The sequence below is a fragment of the Crocodylus porosus genome, unplaced genomic scaffold (assembly GCF_001723895.1).
Source record: "Crocodylus porosus isolate Cpor-Errol unplaced genomic scaffold, CroPor_comp1, whole genome shotgun sequence".
Taxonomy (NCBI): domain Eukaryota; kingdom Metazoa; phylum Chordata; order Crocodylia; family Crocodylidae; genus Crocodylus; species Crocodylus porosus.
In genome coordinates, this window is record NW_017728943.1 from 71,459,451 (window position 1) to 71,485,174 (window position 25,724).

Here is a 25,724-nt window from a genome sequence, read left to right on the forward strand (position 1 = left end):
GAAGATTTGGAGAGCTTTGAATTGATTCAGACCTTTAAATTGGTCCCCTGATTCAATTCGGATTTGGAGATTCAAGGGGAATTGCGTAGGTGGTGCCCTGGCTCTCGCCGTGGTTTTCATTTATCTGTTAATACAACAGACATAGGCAGGCAAGGTTCTTTGTGTAGATGTGATATCTTTTATTAGACCAACTGAGTAGTTAGAAAAAGGTTCTTAGCAAGCTTTTGGACGCAGTCACCTTTCATCAAGACCAAAAAATGTTTCAACCTTGTTGGGATATTCCCCTACCTACATCTCTGACATACTTGCCTTCCCAGGAATGAGGCTGGGGAAAAGTAATGTAATTAGCAACTGCGTTGTTTGGCTGTTTGTCCTAAGAACAACACTGTTGATTGACAGGGAGATGGTTTCCACCCATTTAATCTCTCACCACACCTTGTTGCTGTTTTGAAATGTATTCCTGCTGATCAGGATCAACATGAATCCAAGCAAAGTGGTGCTGGCTCCTACCCTGAGGGTCTTTAAGACAAAGCTAGAAAATCACCTTGCTGGGGTTATTTGACCCCAGTACTCTTTCCTGCCATGGCAGGGGGTTGGATTTGATGATCTGCTCAGGTCCCTTCCGACCCTACCAACTATGAAAAGGGTTAGGCACCTCCATTTGTTTACACAGTCTGAATCCCAATTTTATGTTTATTCCCTGAGAGACGTGTACAAACGGTGCCAGACATTAAGGACAAAGCAGATTTTATAGCATGTTAACATGAGGCAACAGACCCCAAAGGAACTTATGAACAGACTAGCTGGGGTGATTGTGCTGGTATAAAATGAGTGCTACCTTCTTTTCTGTAAATGTAAAACTAGTCCTTGGGAAGTCTGTTGTCTCCTGGGAAACACTCATTTCTCTGATACTGGAACACAGTGAACAAAAGTTTCACTGAATGTGGGATCTACTTCACAGCTGCATGGCAACAGAGGATTGCTAACTCAGTCTGGTATTGAAAAGCACCTGGAATCAAATACACCAGTTTCCAAGCAAGTCTTCCCCTACTTTGTTTCAATTTCTTTTCTCCTGAACCTACTTTCTATTTTTTAAATTAAGTTTGGATTACAGACTCAGTGGGAGAGAGACCTCATCTTCTTTCTTAACTGCAAACTGCCTGGCATACTAATGCAGTATAAGTAATAAGGGTGAGTGGTAATTTTACAGATTTTTGCAGCTTCTCCAGCCCTGTTTCTGGGAAGAGGTTGGCCCATACGACTAGTGCTTGATAGTGTGCATGCTATTCTTCTGAGCAAATAAAAAACAAAAAGCAGTTATTATTATTTTTTAATATTGCATTATACCCTCTGGTCCTCTAAAGAGCCTCCCCTTGCCCTCCTCCCCCCACCTCTTGAGGATAAAAATGTTCTGAATGAGCCCTCACCCCTGCATCCCAAGACAGTGACATTTTTTACATGAATTACTCTAGGGGGTCCTCCTCTGCAGCACTTACCCTCAGCTCTCTGGCACACTCAGGTGAGACCAGAATTCAGTGTCCTGTTCTGAGGCTAGGAAACTATTGGGCGCTGGTACATGTGACGAGGTTTTAGTTACTCTAATAATACAGGCATGGACCCATTCACCAGCATCAGCAGGGAACTTGCCGTGTTTCTCAAGATGATACATTGATAGAGCTTTTATCAGGGAAAGCTGTGGTAGCATAGAGATGGGAGGGCTGTCGGGGAAAGCCAAAACACTACTATTGCTAACTAGCTACTTTATTTAATGGTTCCCACAGAACTACCCGAATGCCTGATTCAGCAGGGGGTGCACGCTTGGATTACAATCTTAAAACAGCTCATGATTAATCTCCAGAATGGCACCATTAGGCTTCAGAGTTAAAAGCCTGTTCTGATAAAAAGGAGAAAGGCTATTTCAGTTTAAGGACAGTAGTTGTGGAAAGTCAAATGGACACAAACTGGACAAGAATAAATTGAGTCTGGAGGTTAAAGTAAGGTTTTCAGCCATTAGAAGAGCAAAGCTTTGGAATGGTCTTTTGAATGCAATAGGGGGGGCAAAGGACCTGAATTGCTTCAGGATGGAGCTGAATAATGTTATGGAAGGGCTAGTACAATAGGATAGGGAAGCCCTTGGGATAGGAATCAGACAATGTAGTATAAGACCTCATGTGTTTGGTATCCCCATGAAGGAGATGACAGGAAATGTGATCACTGCGTGCTTGCTGGGGTTGCTTATGTGTGGGGGAAATGTGGTGATGCAGGGTTTCCTGACTGCTGATAGCACAGGCAAGATTTAAGTCAAAAGTTAAACTAGAGAAAGTGATCCTCAGAAGAGAAGTAGCCTCCTGGCATAAGGGGGAGGTGGGCAGAGGAGTGGTTTCTGCATTGAGGTTGGAGGCTGGCCATGTCCTAGGATTCCTGAGGCGGGAGCATACTTTTGAGGAGGTGCCTTAGCTTGGATTAGTCTACATGCGCGCATCTGTGCATGTGTTTCTTTTTTTTTTGCTCATTCTTATGAAACTTATGTTTTAAATAGGTTTAATAATATTTGTTGCATTTCATTACATCCTATTCTCATATTTTGGGATTGCTGCTGGTTGTCTGCAGGGGCCAGGAAGATTTCCTTCCCTTTCCCCACCCCTGCAAGGATTTTTTTTTATTTCTTGGGCAGGGAAGGAGGAGTTGCCCACCTCTGAAGCTCTGGGTATTGGCACAGGGATGCACAGGCACTTGCTAATGGTACAGAGGTTTGTAGGTTTTGCTCATGTGCACAGGATTAAAGCACTGGAATAGGTCATCCAGAGAGGTGGTGGACTCTCAATCCTTGGAGGTTTTTAAGACCCTGCTAGACAAAACCTTGGCTGGGATGATCTAGTTGGGGATGGTCCTGCTTTGAGCAAGGGGGTGGGACTAGATGACCTCCTGAAGTCCCTTCTAACCCTGATTTTCTATCATTCTGTGATTAAACGGATCTCCAGATCTGACATCAGGACAGAAAATTTTCCCCAGGTCAGATTAGTGGAGACAATTCTTTTACCTTCCTCAGTAACATGGGACATGACCCACTTCCTAGGTAAAGTATGACCAGGTGTTCTTAACACATTCCCTGCCACTGAAGGGCGACAAGGCCTTGGTCCTGCCCTTCTTTCTTCTCTTCCTGAGGCACATAGTTGTGTTGGTTTGCTTGTTATTGGAGGTTTTGTGGCTGTGGTCTGCAAGAGGGGCTGGAGAAGATGTGTTTGTGGACTATTTGGGACAAAAGTTTATTACATCAATCCCTGCTAACACAGGGAACTGGACTTGACAGCATGGGAAGTCCCTTACTGCCCTCTGTTCTTACCCAGACTACGTGAGCTGTACACAACTGAGTCAGGTTCAGATTAAATCAACAGCACAGGTTTCATGCTATTTGATGTTTATTTTAAAGTCCCAGCTCCTGGAGTCATGTGATCACATGAAAATCTCATCTTTTTAAAACAAATTTCTAGTCCTAAAAATGTTAATCTTACAGACTTAAGCACCAGAAGGCCAAAAAGAAAACAGCCCCACTACTTTGTGTTTCTTTCTTTTTTTGCCTCATGATAATAAGGCCTATCTCATGATTTGTGGGATATTATTTTTGAACAGATGGGAAGAACTTTTGGAGTGTGCTGCAGCACAGAGCAGACTACTCTCCTGAACCGTAAAAAATGATGGATAATAATGAGCAGCAACATTGTTCACAGAACTCAAACAGGCAGACAGAAAACTGCTGACAGCAATCATTCAGTTTAGGGACGGTTGGTCCATACTTAAAGATGTTATCAGCATAATGATGTCAGTTCAGGCTATGATCTTTTGCTGACATAATTATACTGCTAAAAGCCCTGGTATAGTTATAGTTACACTGACATAAGCAGGAAAATTGCAGCTTTTACTTCCCCAGTATAATAAAAGCGCAAAACCTTAAATTCCAAGAAAACTCACAGAAACTATATATAGCTCCTGTTAATTATTTTTATCACGGGCCTTTTAGGGTGCCTGTAATTCACATCACGGATATTTTCCCCAACAGGAGTGATTTATCCTTACCTTCCCTATAGCAATTAAACCACCCACCATAAAGCACCAGAACCAAGGTCTTGGCCACAAGATTAAACTGTCAGAGGGATTCCAGAAATTCTGTTAGATCAAAAACTGAACAGAGAAGGAGCTTTGCATCATAGCAGGTGGGAACAAATGTATTTTCTGGAGAGAATGTGTCCCTAGGCTCAGCATTAAGAACACCCTGCCCAGCTCTTACAAGTTCAAGTCTTGGGACTGACACATTAAATATTCTTAGAAGACAGATTGTCCATAGGAATCAGGTGCTTGACTATGGGGCTTTAGAAACACTGTAGTTAACACCATTAAGTCAACTAGCAGCCAGTACAAGAGTGCAGGTGTGCTCTAGCATATCTATTCTATTCAGATGTGGGGCAATAGCACTCTGCACTAGATGTGGTGTGATGTCCCCCATTTATCTCCATGGGTATGGGTAACTCCAGTCACCTGATGAAATCTGAATGTAAAATGTAATTATTTCACTGCTGATCATATTAATGGAATGATTCAGTCTATCCTTTAATGGTTATAACAAAAGGTTGCTGGTTCACAACCATGACTCATAGCTGCTACCACAATAATAAAGAATAGTATGCAGTGTGATTGGATTTGGTGGGAATAAGGCTGTAGATTTTTAAGATGCAAATACTTGACACATCTATTAATTCTTCTGGTTTTAAGAATAGGAATCTCAAAGGCAGAAGACACGAGATTATCTTAGGAAAATTAAAAGGTCTTGAGGCTCATTTTTAACACCAAAGACTAGGTGAAATAAATTTAGAATATCAGTTTTATTTAAAATTATGTAAATATTACATTTTTTACTATAAAATATATACAGGTTATGGTGATTTTGCTGAACTTTCAAAGTCTATCAAAGGAAAAATATTTGCTTATTGTGGCAAATATTACAGCAGTTTCTATTAACCTCATTTCTTGATGAAAGTTTCTTCCCCATTACATGTGGAGGGGCCTTTAGTTTCTAAAAATCCAGAAGAAATTAGTCTGACCATCCCTTGTGAATCCCCAGTTTCTATACAAGGCCCTGCTTTATGTCAAAAAAGTTTCTCAGACACTGGTAGTTCAAAGCCATGGAATGGCTCCTGGAATACTCTGCCCATTGTACTAGACGGACACAGTCTCACCTTATCAGCAGGGATCCTGATATATATTAGTGGTGTTTCATTTAATCACAGAAAAAATGTGAATGTTGGGTTACTTTTTTTCATCCAAAAATTGGGGATTTTTTTTTTTTTTTTTTTTAGAGAAAACCAGGATCCCTGCATATCTGTGCAGCATAATGACCACAGAATTGTCTTTTCAGCAACATCATCCTTGCTATCAGTGAATTGCTAGCCACAGGAGTGAGGGGCACTGGGTTGGGAGTAGCCATTGATGTTTACAAATGGGTCCTGGTATAAAAAAAGGTTGAGGACCACTGCTGTAGTTGAAGCCCAATTCTGCAAGCCTTGTGTTAATTTAATAGCTCTCTGTTGGGTATGGTGCTGAAGTTAATACTTTGCAGTACGAATGAGACCTGTTAGAACACATTGCATATTCAATACTTTTCATTAAGACCTTATTTACACTGGGATATCAGCCACTGACATAAATCATGTCTGTACAAGTACAAGCCACACAGGCAGCTACAGTCCCATTACAGGTAAGGCCAGAGGGTATCTCAGGACCCTAAATGACTGAGACACTTAGGAGTCCAGTTTTCAGACAAAGAAGGAATTGGAATTTAGACCCTGTATGCACCAGGAGTGCTAAACCTATACTAGGATATCAGATATTGGCAAAACACTCCCAAGGGAGACTTCATAGCCCTACATTAAAATCACAACACACATTCTTCCCTTCCCCAAGCAATACAAGCTACATGGGCAAAATGGCAGTTTTGCTAGTATAATTGCTTATATACTGGGGGATCCTGCTAGCACAACTAAGTCAGCCAACTTCTTTGCATTCCTAACATGACTATGCCAGCAGAAATCTGCGGAGAAGCCCCAGGCCTCCTTTCCCGCCTCCTGGTTCTGGGTGAAATAAATTATAAAGGACAACAGCAAAATTTTACTATCATTAACTAGATTACACTCAGGGCAATTGCTGACACAACTGTGTTAGCTGGAGATCAGACCAGCCAACACATAGACAAAGTTAGTAACCCTGAGAATCCCAAATCACGCTAGTGATTTTTTTTTAATCCTAAACCTCATTTTCAGGATTGAGCTAAGCAGTTCCCACAACTGAGACAGAGCTGTCAGTGGGAACCGTCTTCCGTTTGTTTAGGAGAAAGCTGTTTTGCTGTGGAAATGGTGTGGCTGCTGTTTGGCAGCAATGTTTTTGTAACTTGCTTCAGTTTGAGCATTAGCGATCAGGGAAAAGGACCATTCATGGATCAAAAACTGCTTAAAAGACAGGAAGAAAATGGTTTGGCTACGTTCTTCACAAAGGGAGAAGGTAAATGGGGGAGTCCCTTGGAGATCCATGCTGGGACCTTTGCTGCTCAACACGTTTGCAAATGATCTGGAAAAAGAGGGGAAAGAGGTAAAGTTTGAAGATGATACAAAATGATTCAACATATTCAAATCCAAAGCTGGTTGTGTTGCCCTACAGGGAGATTTCACAAAACTGAGTGACTGTGCAATGATACTGAATTTCATCTGCCACTTCAACGGGTGCAAAGAAATGTACACTGGAAACAATAACCCAGATTGTACATACGCAGTGATGGGCTCTGAATTATGAGTTTAACCATTCAAGCAAAGAATCTTGTAGTCACTGAGGAGACTTCTCTAAAAACATCAGCTCCATGTGCAGCAGTGGTCACAAGGGCAAATAAAATATCAGGATACTTTAGGAAAGGAATTGTGGACAAAACATCAGTATTCCATCATATAAACCCCCCGGCTTGACTACGGGGTACTATTTTGATTCTTTCACTTCAAAAAAGATATGCTAGAACTAGAAAACATATAGACATCGTCAGTGCATTTCCTGAGGGGACTCATTACTGGTAACAGAGCATGAGGTAGAAACAGCCCAACTAGATGCAGTTCCCAGAAAGAGTCTGCCAGGGTGATGATAACCCTTCCCTGTCTCAAGCCATCTTTTTACTTATAACTTATCATATTAACTCTAATTCATAGAGAAGCAGATACCATATGGCCACTTTAGCGAAGGGAGTTTGAAAGGAAAGTTGCATCTTATGGGCTGCGTCTATACGAGATGCTGACTGCGCAGCAGCTCATTACTACTGTGCAATAACATTGTGTGGCAGGAAATGTCATGTGAATCTACTGCACAGCAGTAATGAGCTACTGCACAGTCGGTATCACCTAAGAGCCATTTGGAGATGCTGCTACACAGTAAATCCAGTTACTGTGCAGTCATTTAGTACTTGTGTATCCAAGTACTAAATGACTGCGCAGTCAGGGTCTCGTGTAGACACAGCAATGTAGAATTACAGGCAGTCCTTGACTTACAATGTTTTGAGTTATGTTTTGTACTTACAGTGTTTATAAATTCACACCCTGTTTCAACTTTATGACGTCAGTTTTGACTTTACAACACGTGATCTGATGCAGTGCTACACCAGGGAACAAGTTTGTTGCATCGCTCATCTTCCTGGACAACACCTATCCAAACGCCTTTGGACACTTTCTTTAAGAAAGACAAGACTCCAGAAAAACCTGCAGCCAAGACTCCTGAGAAGACTCCAACCAAGAGCCTTTCAAAAAGTCCAACACAGTCATCTCAAAGAAGTCCTTCCAAATCAATATGATTGCTATTTACAATATAAATATATTAATGTAGCTATATTACTCATCTATATTGATAAGTACAAAATTCTGCGTATTTTTGGTGAAAATAGGGTATTGGGCCTTGAACCAGGAACCAATCCCCATTTATAACATTGTTTCTTATGAGAAAATTGGTTCTGAGTTACAACGTTTTGACTTAAAACACGATTTTCAGGAACCAATTGTGTTGTAAGTCTGAGGACTGCCTATACTACCGTTCTACATGTTGCCCTAGCAGCTAGCTGCCCCTTTACAGCACTATGATGGAGAAGGGTAAACCCTTGGGTAAAGAATTGGTAAAAAAAAAAAAAAAAAAAAAAAATCAATACTTAACTATTAGCTTCCAGCCGCCTTCATTTTCTCTCCTAAATGCACAAGACAGCCACACCAGTGAGCAGCTTCAGGGAGGCAGCTGTTGCAGTTCCATAGGCACAAATTATCCAATATCAAACTCTGTCCACCCTGCTTTTCCTGTTATTCTAGGAAACAGTGGTTTAAATGTTAAAAAGAAATTAAATAATTGTGTTGGTCAGGTGGAAGGGTCTGACATTTTGTAAATGATTTAAAGTAGTGTAAGAGTGATGCTGGTGCCAGGGTGGGGTCCAGGAATGACATGAGAGGCATGGACTTCTTAGGGTGAGATCTTTTATTGGACCAGCTGTGTGGTTGGAATAAAGTTAGACAAGCTTTCAAATACAAGACATTCTTTGTTAGCTCTTGCATTTGAAAGCTTGTCTAACTCTACCCCAGTCATACACCTGTTCCAATAAAAGATCTCACCCCAAGAAATCCTTGTCTCTTGTATTTAAAAGCACTGAGCAGGACACCCGACTTCCCCTCTGGGTTTGCCACAGGCTGTGTGACCTGGGGCACATCAGTTTAATCTCTTTGTGCTTCAGTATCCTCCAAGAGAACATCCCTACCTCATAGTACTGTGTTATATAGGTGCTTGTACACCCCCCCCCCACACATAGAGAGAGGCTATAGATGGATAAGCACTACAGGTACAAGTAAAATACATGTCTGAAGGCAAGAAATCCCCATAGAAACCACTGCGCAATCCCTGTTGGACTAATATGGCTGTAAGCACAACCTGACCAGAGGCTCCTTCTGGGGAGCAGCCATGCCTTAGCAGACTTATCTTATCACCACCATCCCATTATAAGAGACAACTTGGCTTGCTCCTCACCTTGCTCAACTGTCTCATCACCTCTGGTTGTTTTGCTAAGTATTTGCCAGACGACCATTTCCTCTCAACCTCTGTAAGCACACTACCACTTCCAGCTGTGGCGAAGAATTTCACACACCGCTTAGAAGCAGGCAGCACAGTTTTCCACTTACACTAAAGAGACCCAATCTACACTACAGAAAACACACATCGGCCTGGGCATGAGGTCAGTGTCTCTCAACACAGTTCTGTCTCGCAGGGTGTTGGAGGATTTAGCACAATTCAAGGATGTGGCTGAATCCATTCCTCACTTCAAGGTTAGACAGCATTTTATCTGAGCTAGGTTGGTGCTCAGAAAGCACGTTGATTGGTACCTTAGGGACACTTCAGGCAGACAAGTGGTTGATGGGATAATGTAGGTGGGAGCTCTTTTTTTTCCTAACTGCCACTGCATGCTTGTTTGAATCTTGTTTGGAGCTCTGGTTTCAGACTGGAGATGGTGTATGAAAGGTTTATAGCAAACTGGGTTAAACTTCTCTGCCCCAAAGGTAAATTAGCTTCAAGGAAAGTCAGCTGCAACTAATCTGGTCAAGTCTGCCGTGCTCTTCCTCTAACTGCAGAAACCAGCTTCTGTCACTCTTCAGCTTCAGGACCCTTTTACAAAGGGCTTGATTTTTTGTGAACACCATGCCATAACACACAGTGCAGAGAGCGGGAGCGTGTGTGCTTGGATGGGGCTGTGCCTGTATTTCCAGTTACAAATGAAACTTGTAGGTTTATCAGTATGAGTTTGGGGAGTTCCATATCTTACCCATTGCTAATGAGTTGCGTAACAGGCACTACTGAACCATCATTTGGGGCCCAGCTGTTTTTTAAGCCTTTCCCAGTGGGCAAATTCAAAGCATTTCACAGGTTCTTGCACTGCTTTGCTTAGAAATACTTCCCTGCCTTCTCCAAAGCAGCAGTTTTACAAACATTTGTCGATTTGTTGGGCATTTTATTATGAACTAATGCCCAGGTGTTCAACCTTCAGCCTAGGAGCTAGGTCTGGCCTGCACAGCTGTGTCATTCAGTCCATAGATCTTCTCACAGGTTCAGAAATGTGATGGTGGGGAGCGGTGGCATTGTTAACTGCTGCAGCTTGGATGCTGCCAAACCTCCCCTGCTGCCAAATTTCAGGCGCCATGAGGAGCCATGCAGACTGGATTGTATCACCCCACAAGCTGGATGTGGTGCAAGAGGCTGGACCAGTACACTAGATTGCACCCACACGGTGACCCAGTGCAACAGTCCCTACACTGGATCAAGCCTGTACACCACTCCTGTGCACCAGAGCTGGCTTGCAGACTGTGCGGGGTGCGCGCCAGGTTGCGGCTGTTGCTCCGGTGGGTTCTATCCCCTGATGTTAAGTTGCAAGAGGGAGAGGCAGACTCGCAGCGGTTCCAAAACATTTCCTTTTATTTAGTTGATTTCTTACATGCGCACCACTGATGTAAATGTGGCTGCGCAGGCAGTTACACTTGAGTCACACTTGGTTCAGTCCCGAATGAATGACAAACAGGCTCTCACTTGGGCACCACCGGTGTGAATGTGGCTGCACGGGCGGATTCCATCCTGGTTCAGGTAAGAGACGAGAGGACGAAAACAACAAAACGGTGGATATTGGTTTGGGTGAGGGATGAACGGATGTAAGGCAAAACAATGGATCTCGGGTCGGGTGAGGGGTGAAAACAATGGACCTCCCAAGAACCAAAACGAACCGATCGGTAAACAGTTGCTCCGGAGACAGGAGAAGCTGTGGGGAGCTGGCCAGGCCTACCCACTGAGCGGTGGAAGCTCCAGCTTCTGCTCTAGCTAGCTGACCAAGTGATGGATGCTGTGGTGGCTGCGCACGCTCTCTCTCTCTGGCGTCTGCCTTGGGTGGAAAACTCCACCCCAGGCTTTATAGGCCAGATGACAAACCCAACCTCAAACCTCGATTGGTCAAATTTTCCCGCCAAAATGTTCGCGGGTTTTTCCCCAGGGGACGGGGTTTCCCCAGCACATGGCCAGGGGCCATGCAGCAAAACAAATAGGGGCTTTCCAAACTGTGAGGAGAGAGAGTGCTTGGCGGCATCTGTTGCTAGGCAAAGCTGGCAGAGTCCAGCTGGAGCGTGACACAGACCAGCCCCACGCCACTCATGTGGCTTACGGGGTCTGGTAGGTTGATCACTGCTGAACTAATGAGATCAGTCTATGGTCCAGCAGAGGCAGCTCTGGCAATGTTGGGTCACAAAGACAATGGTTTTTGGTATCTAGAGCAAAGGACTAGGACACACAGATTCTAGTCTTGACTGCCATTAAACTTGTCTTTCTGTACAAATTTGCACTGGCTGCATAAATCCCTCTATGACTCCCTTTCCCTATGTGTATAAAGGAGATGCTACTTGGAAATTACTGTGAGATCAACAACTGACCTGTGCGCTGTAAGTGAAAGAACTATAAATCCAAACAATTCATCGCCCTGGGGACTAATACCAATTGCATCCACACATTTATTATTTTCACTTGATAAAGAAAATAATCTTTAGTACACCGTGTAATACCCAAGAACTGGAATTTCCCTGGGTAGAGATGCAGCTCCAGCTCAGAGTTTGTTTCTGTGAATGTCACCATGGCATGTACAGCCAGCAGAATGCCAGAATCAAGGAACTTGTGTATTTTTTCACCAGGCTCAATTAAGTAATTCCCCTGCTCCTAAGAGAACCCCAGGGGTAGCCATTACTAGTTAGTGTGGACAAAGCTAGTTGTGTTTCTTAATATTACAAGCAAAATGCTTAACGTGTTAGAAAACTCGCTGGATTTTCTCAGTATAAACAAGATCCAAGTTTCCGTTTATAGACAAATTGGAGAGTTGTAGATAAATTACAGAGTCCGGTGGAAGGGAACAAAATTGGAGGGGGCTGGGGCACATGACTTCTGAAGGAAGGCTGAGGGAACAGGGCTTATTTAGTATGGAGAAGAGAAGACAGAGAGGAGATTGCAGCCTTCAACTACCTGAAGGGTGGTTGCAAAGAGGACAGAGCTAGACTGTTCTCAGTAGTGGCAGATCACAGAACAAGGAGCAATGGCCTCAAGCTGCAACAAGGGAAGTTAAGCTAGACGTGAGGAAAAACTTCTCTCACTAGGAGGGTAGTAAAGCCCTGGAAGAAGTTACCCAGAGAGGTGGTAGAATCTTCATCCTTGGGGGGTTTTAAGGCCTGGCTAAACAAAGCCTTTGCTGGGATGATATAGTTGGGGATGGTCCTGCTTTGAGCAGGGGGTTGGACTAGACAGGGCCATCCCAGGGGTGGTGGTGGGGGAAAAATCAGGGTGACTGCCATGGGCAACTGGTGCCTCCTGAGTTGGGTGGGACACATGCCCCCCCAGCAGCCAGAGCTGGGTGGAACGGCTGCAGTGACTCCATGCTGCCACCAGCTTCACATCTGACCACTTGGCACCCCCTCCACCACTGAATCCACTGCCGGATTCCTTGCATCTGGGGACAGGGCCCCGCACAGGCTGATTTCCCCAGACCCCACATCCTGCTTGGGTCATCTCTGTGACTAGATGACCTCCTGAGGTCCTTTCCAGCCCTAATTTTCTATTACAGGCAATCCTCGACTTAAGACATTTCGAGTTACAATGAACGGCACTTATAGCATTTATAAACTGACACCCTGTTTCGACTTTCTGATATCAGTTTTGACTTTAGGACACTTCATCCAACACCACGCCAGCAAACAAGTCTGCTGCATCACCCATCTCCCTGGAGAACATCTGTCCAAACTTCCTTGGACATTTTCTTTAAGAAAGCAGCCAAGACTCCTGAGAAGACTCCAGCCAAGAGCCTTTCAAAAAGTCCAGCAAAGTCACCTCAAAGAAGTCCTTCCAAATCAGTATCAGTACAATATGCATACATTAATGTAGCTATATTACTCATCTATAATTGACCAAGTACAAAATTCTGGGTTATTTTTGGTGAAAATAGGGAATGGGGCCTTGGTTCAGGAATGTTTCAACTTAAGATGCGGGTTTCAGGAACACCTGTATTCTAATTTATAGCCAAGCTAAAAGCTATGCTTGTATCAGACTTCACAGGAATTGATAGTGCCATGTGAGGAGGTCACATATGAAAATCACAGGCCTTAAGCCAATCTAGGTAAGGTTACCTTTGATTAACAGGATAGGACTTGAATTCCTACCATCCTAAGGGCAGCTACTGTCCTGAATGCCTTGGATTAAGTAAGAACACAGTTGCTATAGCATTTTCAACTTGTTAGATTCACATGAAGTAGAACAGACTGGCCATGCAGCAAAGAGTGTGGGGGGCAGCAGCTGTCATACTTTCAGAGAGCATTACTGATCGTTTTATAGTCTGACTGCAGTTTGACGGAGGGAGAACTTCATTCTAAAATAAATTCTAGCCAGGAACTCCTGGCCTTTAATTTATGCATTGCTGGCAGAAAGGAGGCCCCTAGGTACCCAGCGTGGTGCCATGAAGCTAGGAACAGCATATGTATTTGTTCTTTCCCCCTTGCACTGAGTACTTGCATTCCTTATGACAGGCACTGCTAAAAGACTTATTCACAGTGGCTGCCTCAGGGGACTGGTGACAGCTACAGAGCAGAGCCTTTCATCTCTTGGGCCAGATCTGCACTAGGAAGTTTTACCAGCTGGGAGTGTGAAAACATCACACCTTATAACTGACATAGCTAGGCCAGCTAAAACCCTGGAAGGGGGGTGCTGTTATACCAACAGAGGGTGGCTTTGTTGGTTTAACGTGAATCATGTGGGAAGATGCTTTAGCCAGGTTGGCACAAAAGGCCCTCCTGCTGGCACATACTGCTAGGGGGCTCCGCTGAGATCGCTATAGCAAAAGAGGTTTCTTCCACAAGCCCTAGGTGCCTGGGTCAAAGTCAGCCACAGTCAGCAGAGACCAAGAGTTTTCATGACTGGTGGCATAATCAGTTGGTAGTGTTGCTGGTTCCTAGTGAGTGACTGTCCAGATCACAACTGGCTGCAAACACTTGAGGGGTCTTTGCACAGCACTGGCGCAGCAGTCTCTCCATGCCGAGTAGGCAAAAATAGCTGTGTAGTAGGCACAAGATACCTGGACGCAGGGGAATTCTCCACCCAGGTGCAAGACATCCTTTCTAATAGCTTTATCCCCCTAACCCACATGATATTTGGGGAGAGAGAGGGCAGGAATGAGACATACTGGGAAAGTAGTTAGACCCAGGGAAGGCCTTTTCCCCTATAAAGCTGCACAACACTCAATGGAGTCTGAAGCTGAGCTAGAAGACCAAATGTGTAAAGCCTAAGGGAGCTACAAACACCTGGCAGGCTGGACATGCCATCAAAAGCAAGTGTGGCCCCAGTGCACATGTCACATGGCAATGAACTAGGAAAGCAAGAATATGTCAATTCTTAACACACTGCTGGAGGGTTTTTACATGAATGTCCTGGGCTTGCTGAGGTACTTCTCAAGTGTAACCATGTATCTCTCCTCCCTTTTAAATTGCTAATCAAAGACGGTTCTAGTCCACTTTGACTGTTCTGGCATCAGGGAAAATCCCCAAGTCCTACTGAGCCCCCACCGAGCTCTATTTCATACTTCAGCAAGCTGAGTAGTTGGCAAGTGCCCCATTGACAAAGCCACAAGGGTCAGTTCTATCATATTCATGAGGTCAATGATTGTAATGCTTATACGCATAGGGGGCAGCAGTAGTGAAAAGCAACCTTGTTTGGGACTAGTTACATGATATGCTGAGAATGGCTCAGGGAAGAGTGTCCCCTGTGTACTGGATCCAGCACACAGGGCCAGTCTGCTGTCCTGATCCAGTGCATGGCCTGGCCGCACGTCACTCATTCAGCCCACAGGACCTGGTGAGTTTGACACCCCTGCACTAGAAAATCAGTGCAAGATAGTTCCTTATAGTTCGAACAGGAATTGCAACTAGCTGTAACCCCACAGAATGCTAGGAGATGTATGTTGGCTCCTCATCTAGCAGAAGTATGCTGAAGCAGATTACATTGCCATTGGAAGCAGCTGTTTTGGCTTGCCAAGCAAAGGCTATCAGTATTAATAATGAAGCCTATTTGTTGGGAACTTATATTTAAATACCACCTTCACATGAACAGCCAGAATGCTAAATACCTTGAGTCTATTATTAAGATAAAGAATGAATGAGGCGCAAGTGCAGACAGTTACAGATTCTTATACCCTGTGGGCTGAAACCTGCATTGCTCTCTTAGGGTAGGTACTCTCTGCCTCAGTACCTCACCAGGGAAAGTCATAGCTAAGCAACCACACCTACTCCACATATGCTGCCTTCCTCAATAGATGGAACATGGCTGTTTTAGCGCAGTGCTGGGCATGTGACAATAAGTTATCTGTTGGGAGACCTAAGGCTGCTATGTTACATTTATTTAGGGAGGTAGTATGTGTAGAGCAGTCATGGTACACTTCACAGTGGTGCTCCCTGGTGTGGTACAGAGGCACTATAAACGTGCCTTTATGGCTTGAGGTTGCTTTCTACAAGTCAACGCAAGCATCATCATTAATTTGAAAGGAAATTTAACCTGTCCTTTAAACAGAAAAGTTCTACAACAAACCAGGAGCCAGCTGTCATTTTCAAATAGGCAGCAGGTTCTCAACTCATTTCCACCTGTTCCCCAATACTGTGATTATTTTTAATTGCCTTAAGGCCAGATTACTGGTAGTTCCAAATTCAAATTGACTTGAGCTGAGCTAAATTGTTCAAGTCCATGTGGCTCTACCACTGGGCAAGTTTCCTCCTTCCCAGACCCATCAGTCTGGGATTTTGGATATCCCTGTGTGCAGGTCTCAAGCCCAAAGGAGTTAGAGTTCGGATGCCTCCTACTCACACTTGCTCCTAGCCAAAAGGCTGAAAGAACAAGCCAGGTAGAAAGCATAAATCTAGTCCTTCATTACTACAAAAATGTGCAGCTGAGTTTCCCGCTTTTGGGAAACTTGCACAGGTCAGCCAGCCCAGAAAGCAATGCACAGGCCTCTTCCAGGGAAAACCTGTTGACCATGTTATCTCCCACCCCCAACACTATGATTTCTGCCATTTCATAGCTGGAATGCAGAGGACATGCCAATCAAAGAGCAGATGCCATTGTGAAATGCACAAATCTGTGATTGCACAAATCACAGATAGGGCAAAACAACTGGGTAACCCTGCGGGCAACTCATCTGCTCTTCAGTACCATGAATCCCGGCCACCATTCAGAAGCTGTATCCCTAATTCCCATGCTCAGTAGCTATTGAACATAGGAGTTAGAGGTACAGTCAGAACTTCCTAGATCTTAAATGCTGGATGCTGCAAGTGAGAGAGGAACAGTAGCAAGCCCCCCCGTCATACCCAGTTCACACTCCCTTTCAGCTTTTGCTCTCTGCTACTGTGGGACACAGGAAATTGGGCACCAGGGACCTATGGTTTGACCCAGTAAATGATAGTTCTTACATTCTTCACTACTGAAGGCAGTGGCAATGCATTGGGGGTGCATGTGCACCCCCTGAGAGCACTGGTGCACCCCCTGACAGGCCACACTCCCTGCTTAGGCGATGAGCGGGGGGGGGCAGGCGAGAGCACCAGTGTCCCCGCTGCGAGCGCTGGCCAGGGAGTAGGAGCACTGGATGAAGCGCTGTGGCCACTTCTGTGAGCACTACGGCTACTTCTGGGAGCGCTGTGGCTGCTTCCTGGTCAGCACAATCGGCCACGGGGGGTGTCCCCGCAGCCAGTGAGACTGACCATAGGGGGACCCCCACCTGGTTGCTGACTGGTTGCAGGGGGGGCATGTGCCCCCCCTTACTAAAGTGGAACCAGTTGCCCATGACTGAAGGGAAGTCTGTTGTTGATCTTGTCTGCACTAGCACTCCACCCACTGAAGTTTCATCTTGGAGGCAAGTCCATGGGTGGCAAGCATAGCTGAAGTGAAAGAAGAGAAAGAGCTTTCCCCACCTACCCTCTGTCATCTAACCTGACTCTGAGCAGCCACTTTTGCAGAGTAGCAAACTCCCTACTCTTCTCAGTAGAGACTTCCCAACTGTAAGGATAGTAGAGCAATGGAACAAGCTACCTAGGAAAGTTGTGGAACCTCCTTCATTAGAAGTATTTAAGGAGCAGCTGCAGGGGCATCCATCTGGAATAGCTTAGGAACAAGCTATCTTATATCTACACAGGGGGTTAGATGAGGTGAGCCCTGAGATGCATTCCACCCCTAGGACTCTGTGTACACTCCCTTGTTGTACAGCCCTCCAAGTCACTACACTTGCCACGTCAAACAAAAGGTACAACAGACTGGTTATAAAGAACTATTCTTGGGTCCTCTCTCTTGACACACTGCCCATGCTTACTCCACATCTGCAATAATAGTTTTTGGACTCAGAGGCTATGTCTACATGAGACACTACTGCACAGTGGTTACTGTGCATTTATTTAGTACTTGTATAAACAAGTAAATATTCAGTAACTTGAGTTACTGCACAGTGGTGCCAGTGAATGCCTTTTTTTGTAACGCTACTGCATGGTAGCCTAATACTACTGCATAGTAGTATTGTGTCATGGTTTTTGCCATGCAATGCTATTGTGAAGTAGTACCAGGCTACTGCATAGCCAGCATCTCGTGTAGATGTGGCCAGAAGGTATTTGATCTTCAGATCAAATTGGTTTGTGTCAAGTGGCAGATGAAAATATGGTGGAGGGAGGTACAGACAAAGAGAAAGTTCTCAGGGATCTTGGTTTCTCCAAGCAGTAGCACAAAATGGGGTTGGTCAAGCAGAGAAGAAACTGGGAAGAAGCAGGGCATGACAGAGAGATGGACAACTGTATAGGGTCAACAGCAGAAGAGGGACATGGGATTGAGACCTCTTGAGTGCATTTCCATGAGATGTTTACTGCAGAGCTGCCTAACTGGCTTTGCAGTAAAGTCTCAGCATCTGTATGTGTGGCCTTATTAGGCTGCAGGCAACTAATTAACTCTGCTGTAGGTTAGTACTTGTGAATACAAGTACTATCCTGCAGTGGTGTTCTTTAGTGTGCAGCAATGCATGTGTAGACACTGATGGGGCTGGCTGGGGCATGAGGGTGTTTCAGTGCAAGGGCTGCCTGCCAGCTAGCCCTTGTGCTGTGCCTCAGCTAGTCCCTCCGCAGCATGTTGAGCCAGGTCAGGGCAGCCCCAGGCTGGCAGGCTGATTCCCCTGGAGCCCCTGCCAGCTAGGGCTCCCCTGACCTGGCTCAACATGCTGTGGTTTCGGGCACACATGTAAATGTGATACCTTGGAGCAATAAACTTTAGGGTGATATGTCTGGAGTTTATTAATTCACATTAACTTTATGTGTAGACATGTCCCTTGATAACAAAGCAGAGGAACTGACTAAAGATTAAAACAAACATGCCGTCAACAAGTGGCAGCTAAAACAGAATAAGACATACCAAATAAAAATAGAAGGGGGAAGAAAAGGCAGTTATTTAAAATGAAGGGGAGGATAAAGAAACCATATTTATTGTAACCAACTCCTAAAACTCCCAGATGGAAGAAGTCAGAGACTCTTGCCACATGAAACTTGGATAAAGCACTTGACAGAGTAAGGTAGGTGTGGGGAAGGCAGCAGCCAGATGCAGCAGACTGGATGTTTGTAAAGGAGGATGAGAAAAGATACCAGAGAGGAAGGCATCAGACAGCTTGTTTTCAGAGGTGGGAGTGGAAAGACATGAAAGAAAGATGGAGCTGCTTTTCTGTGCAAGTGTGTGTGGATCTGACTAGCATAATGCCAAGCTAGTTCAAAAATCATGTGCCAGCCCCACAAAATCTGACATGGGCTTCAACAAAACAAAAATAACCAAGCAAACTAAGTGTCTCCCCCACCCCACCCCTCTGCTGTGAACTGAAAAGCAGAAGTATGATAAAAAGGACTCATCACTGTAGTATCCTGCAGATGGCAAATACAGGGAGTGAATCATTTCACATCCCTCGACAGAAATGTACAAGACAACTAGTGATAGCCAGAAAGTATGTCACAAATTATAAGGCAGTTGCAACATTTACCAGCCTCAACAACAACCAGTCATCAAAAGTCTACAGCTTAGAGTCCAAGCTATGATTCTTCATCCCAAACATTATTTTCACCTTGAGATCCTGTTGAGGAGGCTGGTAATCATTCAAAGGTATAAACTGATGTGTACCCACCTTGAAAACATACAGAGCATTGATTGGAATAAATTAATAACAAATGCTGAGATTTGTCAGAGTTCAAAAACTTTTTTATGTCCAAAGTTATTCAGAAAAGGAAATGAAAACCCTTGGAACTTGGGTTAAGGATGAAATCAGAGCATCAGCATGGCAGGCATGTTAGCAGGCATTTGAGGGAACATGCAGTAGAGCCAAAAACTCACTCTACTAACCCCCCCCACTCAGAGAGGGAGGCAAGAAAATATATGGGGAGTAACAAAATAGAGAGCCTGCAAGATGAGGCCCAGGACAGAGAGAGTTGTATTTGTGCCTTGTGATATCCGACTGCACTGAAAGAATTCAAGGCTTGAGAGGGGATCTTGTGGCCGTCTATAAACTTAACAAGGGGGGGCCAGTGGGAAATGGGAGAGACCCTGTTCCCCCAAACACTACCAGGAGTAACTAGTAATAACGGCCATAAGTTGACTGAGAGTATGTTCAGGCCGGACATCAGGAGGCACTACTTCACAGTCAGGGTGGCTAGGATCTGGAACCAACTTCCAAGAGAGGTGGTGCTGGCTCCTACCATGGGGGTCTTCAAAAGGAGGCTGGATGAACACCTTGCCGGGGTCGTTTGAGCCCAGTACTCTTTCCTGCCATGGCAGGGGGTCGGACTTGATGATCTGCTCAGGTCCCTTTCGACCCTAGAAACTATGAATTCACATCTGCTTCCCATCCCCCGCCGCATTTTGCCTTCTGGTTTCTCAGCTACGAGTGCACTTGCTTCCTATTTCAGATTTTTCTGAACAACCACCAGAATGAAAAAGAGAGAGATTTCTCGCCCAATCTATTAATTCCAGCAGTGCGGGCTTTAAAGCATATGCCAGGTATTGTGAGGCCGGTGATCCTGCTGTTTGTCAGGTGGCAATGGCAAGGTGTCAAAGTCAGTGCAAGACCATGGTCTGAAAGCATGTTAGATGCAACTGGTTTGGCTGGGAGGTGCGGGAGTTAGACTGCAGCTGGGAAGGGTTAGGAGCTCAAGTACACATGTACAAAGGAAGCAGATACAGGAAATAAAATTATTTTCTCTGCTAATTCAGGCCCTGTCTAGATCAAGGAAAGTTGTATCAGTGCACACTGGTACAAAATTGCTTAATGCTAAACGGTAGGGACCAAGCCCATGCTGCTCATTAAGGCTGCAGACTAAAGAAACAAATTGCAAAATGGTAATTAGGGCTGGTACTTTTTTGTTTTAATGCTTAATTTTATTAAACTTGCACTGAGCTTTTCTGCTATGTTTCAGCAGGTATGGATGGATCAGGGCTGCTTTAACCCTGCATCCCTCTCCTTTGACTCTCCACCAAAGAACTGAAATGTAGTCTGAGTCAGTATTTGTATTGTGGCAGCCCCCTGCAGGTGCAGAGAGAAAAAGAAATCAGAAAACGTCATCTCTGCTTCTTAGCTTTTCTATTATTTCCCCATAATTCATTGACTGAATAAAGTGACTTTGCTACAGCAGTGGGGTGTTGTGACCATGTGCATATTAGATTATGAGAAGTTCAGCTACTAATTGGGGCTATATAACCCCTTAGGCAGATTAATGGGTTTTTTTAAATCTCTCTTAAAGAGAACACCAATAAAATGTTACTGACAAGATCCTGTGCCCTCCCTACAAACCAAGGGAATACTCAAAGCAACATGGTTGTATCTATTTTAAATAAAGGATTCTTCTGGCCCTCTCAGTTTTGTGCCCTAAAAAATATAGAGAATGAGACACAGTAATATCACCTTTTCAGTGAAAATGCCTAAAGATCTAACCCTACTCTCACTAAAATCAGTGGGAGACCAGTAACTTCAGTACGAAGGAGCAAGACTGGGCCCCAACTCATTGTCAATAACGTATTTCCTGCTTTTTCCAAAGCATATAAAGCTTCAAGATCACATAAAGATTTAATAGAGACAAGACTCCCCTTCACTTCAGAGTCTCTTCCTCTTGATCCAACCCTCTCCCATCTCAAAACAGCTTTCCCTATCACCTCCCATCCCCCACCATTTGCTCTAACTTCCCTCCCACTCTCAAATCTTTGATTTCCTCTCAAGTGAGGTAGGAGACCAGCTGATAGCTATCAGACACCCTCTGCTCTTGCCAAATTATTCTGTCTAGGTCCCCTCTGACCTAGGATTCTGATCCCAAACTTGTGCCAGGTGAGGGTTAGCAAATGCAACCTCTTGATCTTTTCATATGCACCTGCTGGCTTGGTATGCCTCCCCCACTACTTTCTTCAACATTTTCCTTGCTTCTGAAGCTCTTATCAACTCTTTGGAGCAGAATACACTACTGGAACCAGGAGACACTGAAGTCATGTCTCACACCTCCCAGGAAATGGCTCGTTCTGCCAGTTCACATCTCCTGTCTCGGCAGAAAGCTCAAGTCACAGTATTCTATTAGCTCTTTGTTGCTAAGGACAAGGAACAAAAATTAATAAGATGTATGGTAACTGATCTTAAAGGAATCCTGAATTACGCACAGAAACAAGATGCAATCAAACTTACACCAAGGTAGCGAAGAGTCTTCCTTTTCTGGAAAAAGCATGACTCTTTGACACTATTTATTTTACACTACACAGGAAAAGCCCACTTCTGGCAGCCCTGCTTATGGCTGGCTGGCAGAATTGGGCCCTTGCCTTGTGATCCGTAAGAAAAGTAATTTCCTGGGCAACTGTGCAGAGCTAGATAAATGCAGTGTCTCTTCTGCTGGTATCTGGGAACAGATTGTGACACTGGTATCCATCAAGCTCTAATGTCATGATTTTAGCTCCAAGGAGGAAGAATTCTTGACTTTAATGAGGTACTTTGCATCTACAGGTCTCAAGGCATTTTATAAAGGCAAAAAAATAGCTACTTCTATTTTACCAATAGAGAAACATGGGAGGAAGGGACTTGTTTGAGGATACAGAACAGATCAAAGAGTGAGGTGCAAACCCAGTGTGCTGTGCATCCAAATAAAATCAGCAGAAGGAGTTTAGCCACAACACAGTAAAAGGAGCTGCAGCGCCTGTGTCCATCAGGATTTTACAGAGGGGTTGCTAATGCACCAGGTTAAACAAGACTTTTTTTTGCAGTGGAGCCATAGCCTTTAATCTAGTCTATACTTCAAACATTTTGCTGATATAACCTATCCCAGATCCCCAAATACAATAAACTATTGAAGGAAAAAACACTTTTTACACAGGTAACAATGCATTTGCTCTATGGCCTCCATCAGTATAAAAAATACCATAAAAAATTGCAATCCTTATTATTGTTATACCAACCAAAATTAAGTGTATGCCTGGCCTTGGGCTGAATGCTTAAGTAGAAAAGGAAAATTAAGAACTTCCTTTGCATTTCTATCCCATTATTTCTAGTTACAGTATAACTCCCTAAATGATTCTGTTTACTACTTCAGATACTGATAGAGGGTTATCAGATTCCTTCAATACACACTACAAACTAAGGCATGAGCACTATAGGCCTATGGACAGAGCCTGGTTCTTGAAATCTCCTGGCAATGTCATGGTGTTACTTGTATGCCATTATTTAAAATGAACAACATTTCTAGCCCTTCTGGTTCTGAAGCAGAGGAGGCTCACCATAGAATATGAAGGTAGCAGCTAGGGTGCCAGAGTTAGCAGACATCCTGAAACAATCACTGAGAGCTATGAACTGCCTCCTCTATCTCAAATATGGATTTGGTAGCCATGTTAGTCTGAGACAAAAAGAAATGCAAAACTCTAGACCCCTTGGGCTGTTAACTCTGCAGCTGATAGTTATAGAAGACCTCCATCAGCTCACTCTGGCAGTGGTGACTCTTGCAATCTCATCGTGGATATACGTGGTCCTGCCTGCAATAGAAAGCCTATGCAAAAGGCTAAAGTATAGACTCCAACCTGCCTGAAGGCAAGGATAAGTGGCATAAAGAAATGGGGAACCAAGTGGCCTAACCAAGAGCTGTGCTGAGCCTGTACTGGCTCAGTAAACGGCTCGTGTGAGCGGCTACTGCCACAGGCACCTAATAGACGAGTCAAGTCCAAGGCTCTGGGCCATCAGCTGTATGTACACAACATTTATCTGCTATGTCTGGTACCTTTCCTCCACTAGAATTTTACAGTGGAACAGCTCACCTGCTATGGTTAGCATAAAGTAAAAACACACCTGTGTTGGCAGTAAAGACACAGCCTGATCATAAATCTTGTTTCTTCAAACCCTTGCTCCTGGATTCAAGTGATTACAGAATTTCAGCTGGCATTTCTTTTTTCTTTATTTTTAGAGTGAAGTTTTTTGGGCTCTCATCGCTGTAGGAAAATGTTGAAGCACTGTGTGAAATGAGCACTCTCTTAGGCTTCAAAAGACAAAGTGAATGCTGTTTGTTGTTTTATCCATATGCAGTGCTGGCTGTTCTGAGGCCTGCATAATGATTTTTTAATGTCTGGGGTTAGCACTACTGACAAAGGGAATCTCTTTCTTTCTGAAGCCTACATTTGTGAGTACATTAAAAGATGTATTTTACATCAGGCTAGCTAATTTGATACATCTGTGTCAATACACATTTCTAGTGGAGATAAAGCAAATAGATTTTACCTCAATGTAGCTAATTGATGTCAACCTCTTTTTAGGGACAGGAGAGTTGTGTTAATTCCAGCTAGCTACATCCAGGTAAAAGCTACCTGTAGCTTGTCTTCACCAGGATTTTCCATCCCAGCAGCTATCTCAGGTTAACACTGCACTGACGTGTGTTTTTGGCTCACAAATGATAGTGTGAAAGCTTAATTTCTGAAGATATTAAAATCAGGCAGGGCAATAGGACAGTATGTTGTAGGAAACGCTGCTCTAGCTGGACTTTTTTCATCCCTAACTAGTACAATTCTGTTCAGGGGCTGGCAACTAGCGACTCCTAGGACACCCCACCCATCATTGTTGTAGCAATGGAGCCGGGTGCCTGGGATAAAGCAGCCCACCCTCACCCCATGCACAGATCCAGGGCCACATGCCCTCCCATGCTTGCCCAGGAGTGTATGCAGCAGCAGGAGCCACCCTTCTGCCATCCCCGCTCCCCCCAAATGAGCCACTTGTAGCTCTGTCCTGCACCCTGCCCTGGCTGGGCAGTGCCTGTTGGCGCTCCTTTGCTTCGGCGCCTGGGGTGGTTGCCTGCTTCCCCCCCCACACACTATGGCACTGCCGCCCACACAGAAGGAGCATAGCTAGATGCAGAACCTCCAGTTGATCAAGGGACAAGAAACTGCTGAATCCAGATACAGCACTTCTTTTCACTGCAGGAGACACTTTACAAATCTTGGAGGTATCAGTTGGGCATTGATGAGACAAGCAGTGATGAAACTTGGTAAAGACCACAAAATGTGACAGTAATGGGAGAGATGGCATGAGAGAAAAATGACAAAATAAACAAACAAGGAAGGGACTGTCTTCTTACAGGAGGCATGCCACAAAGGATCACAGGATTGAAAGTGACCCTCGAGGGTCATCAAATTCAACCTTCTTCCCAGATACAGGATTCATAAGAGAGACAGGACAGCTGGAAGGTCCAGCTTTCTTAGGGGACAGCTAAAAACTTGTTTCCTGATCAAGCTGCACTATGATTAGAATAATAAATCCCCTTCTTGTTTTCTAACCTGCATCCCTTTCAAATGAAGCCAGGGTAGGAGCATGCCTAACACTGTTTGCTTAGCATTCTATAGGGCAGGAAAATAAATGCCTAATGCTTTGAACAGTGGGACTAGGAGTTAGAGCCCCCCAGATTCAATTCTTGCCTCAAAGTCACTGTGCTTTTATGTAGCCTGGTAAATGTCATTGCAGTAGAAGTCAAACATAAAGTTAGAATGAAAGGAATACCAACTAATTCTTACATAGCACATTTCAGGAGAAGGTCTCCAAATGCTTCATAAAGGAGGCAAGTCTCATTATCTCCATTTTACAGGTGGGAAAACCAAGACACCTAGAGGGGGAGTGATTTACTCAAGGTCAACATTAGTTACGTAATACCACTCAGTACAGAGAAGGAATGTTTAAAATTGTACCAGCTGTTCAGAGCGAAATGGCCTGAACTGGGCTGGAAAATTCAACCATTTAAATCAATGGCTTTGCCCTGACTTACACTCAGATGATTAAGTCCATCCACTCTAGTCATGCTGTATCACATTAATGATCCTAGCACTTTTTGCCCAGGAGTCAGCTAGCTGTTTACAGCTGCAATGACTTCTGAGTACCTAACCCAGGATTCCCAGTACAACTGAGTTTTAAAGAGCAACCAAAACACTTACCATTTCCTGTCCAATCACAGAAGCCACTGAACACTGGCACAGGCCTACAACACAGTACTTAGTTACACAATCATATTTTAGTACAGTGGTCTTCAACCTTTTTAGACTCAAGACACCCCTCTATAGAC

General features: G+C 44.3%; 1 long non-coding RNA gene across 1 annotated transcript; it reads right to left on the reverse strand.

Annotated features, from left to right (window-relative positions):
* Positions 1–733: 733 nt before the first annotated feature.
* LOC109319782 lies at positions 734–25,724 on the reverse strand. Its single transcript, XR_002103625.1, has 3 exons — positions 25,597–25,724; positions 1,788–1,894; positions 734–1,009 (listed from the first exon to the last, which is right to left on the reverse strand). It is a non-coding gene; the product is annotated as an uncharacterized LOC109319782 (long non-coding RNA).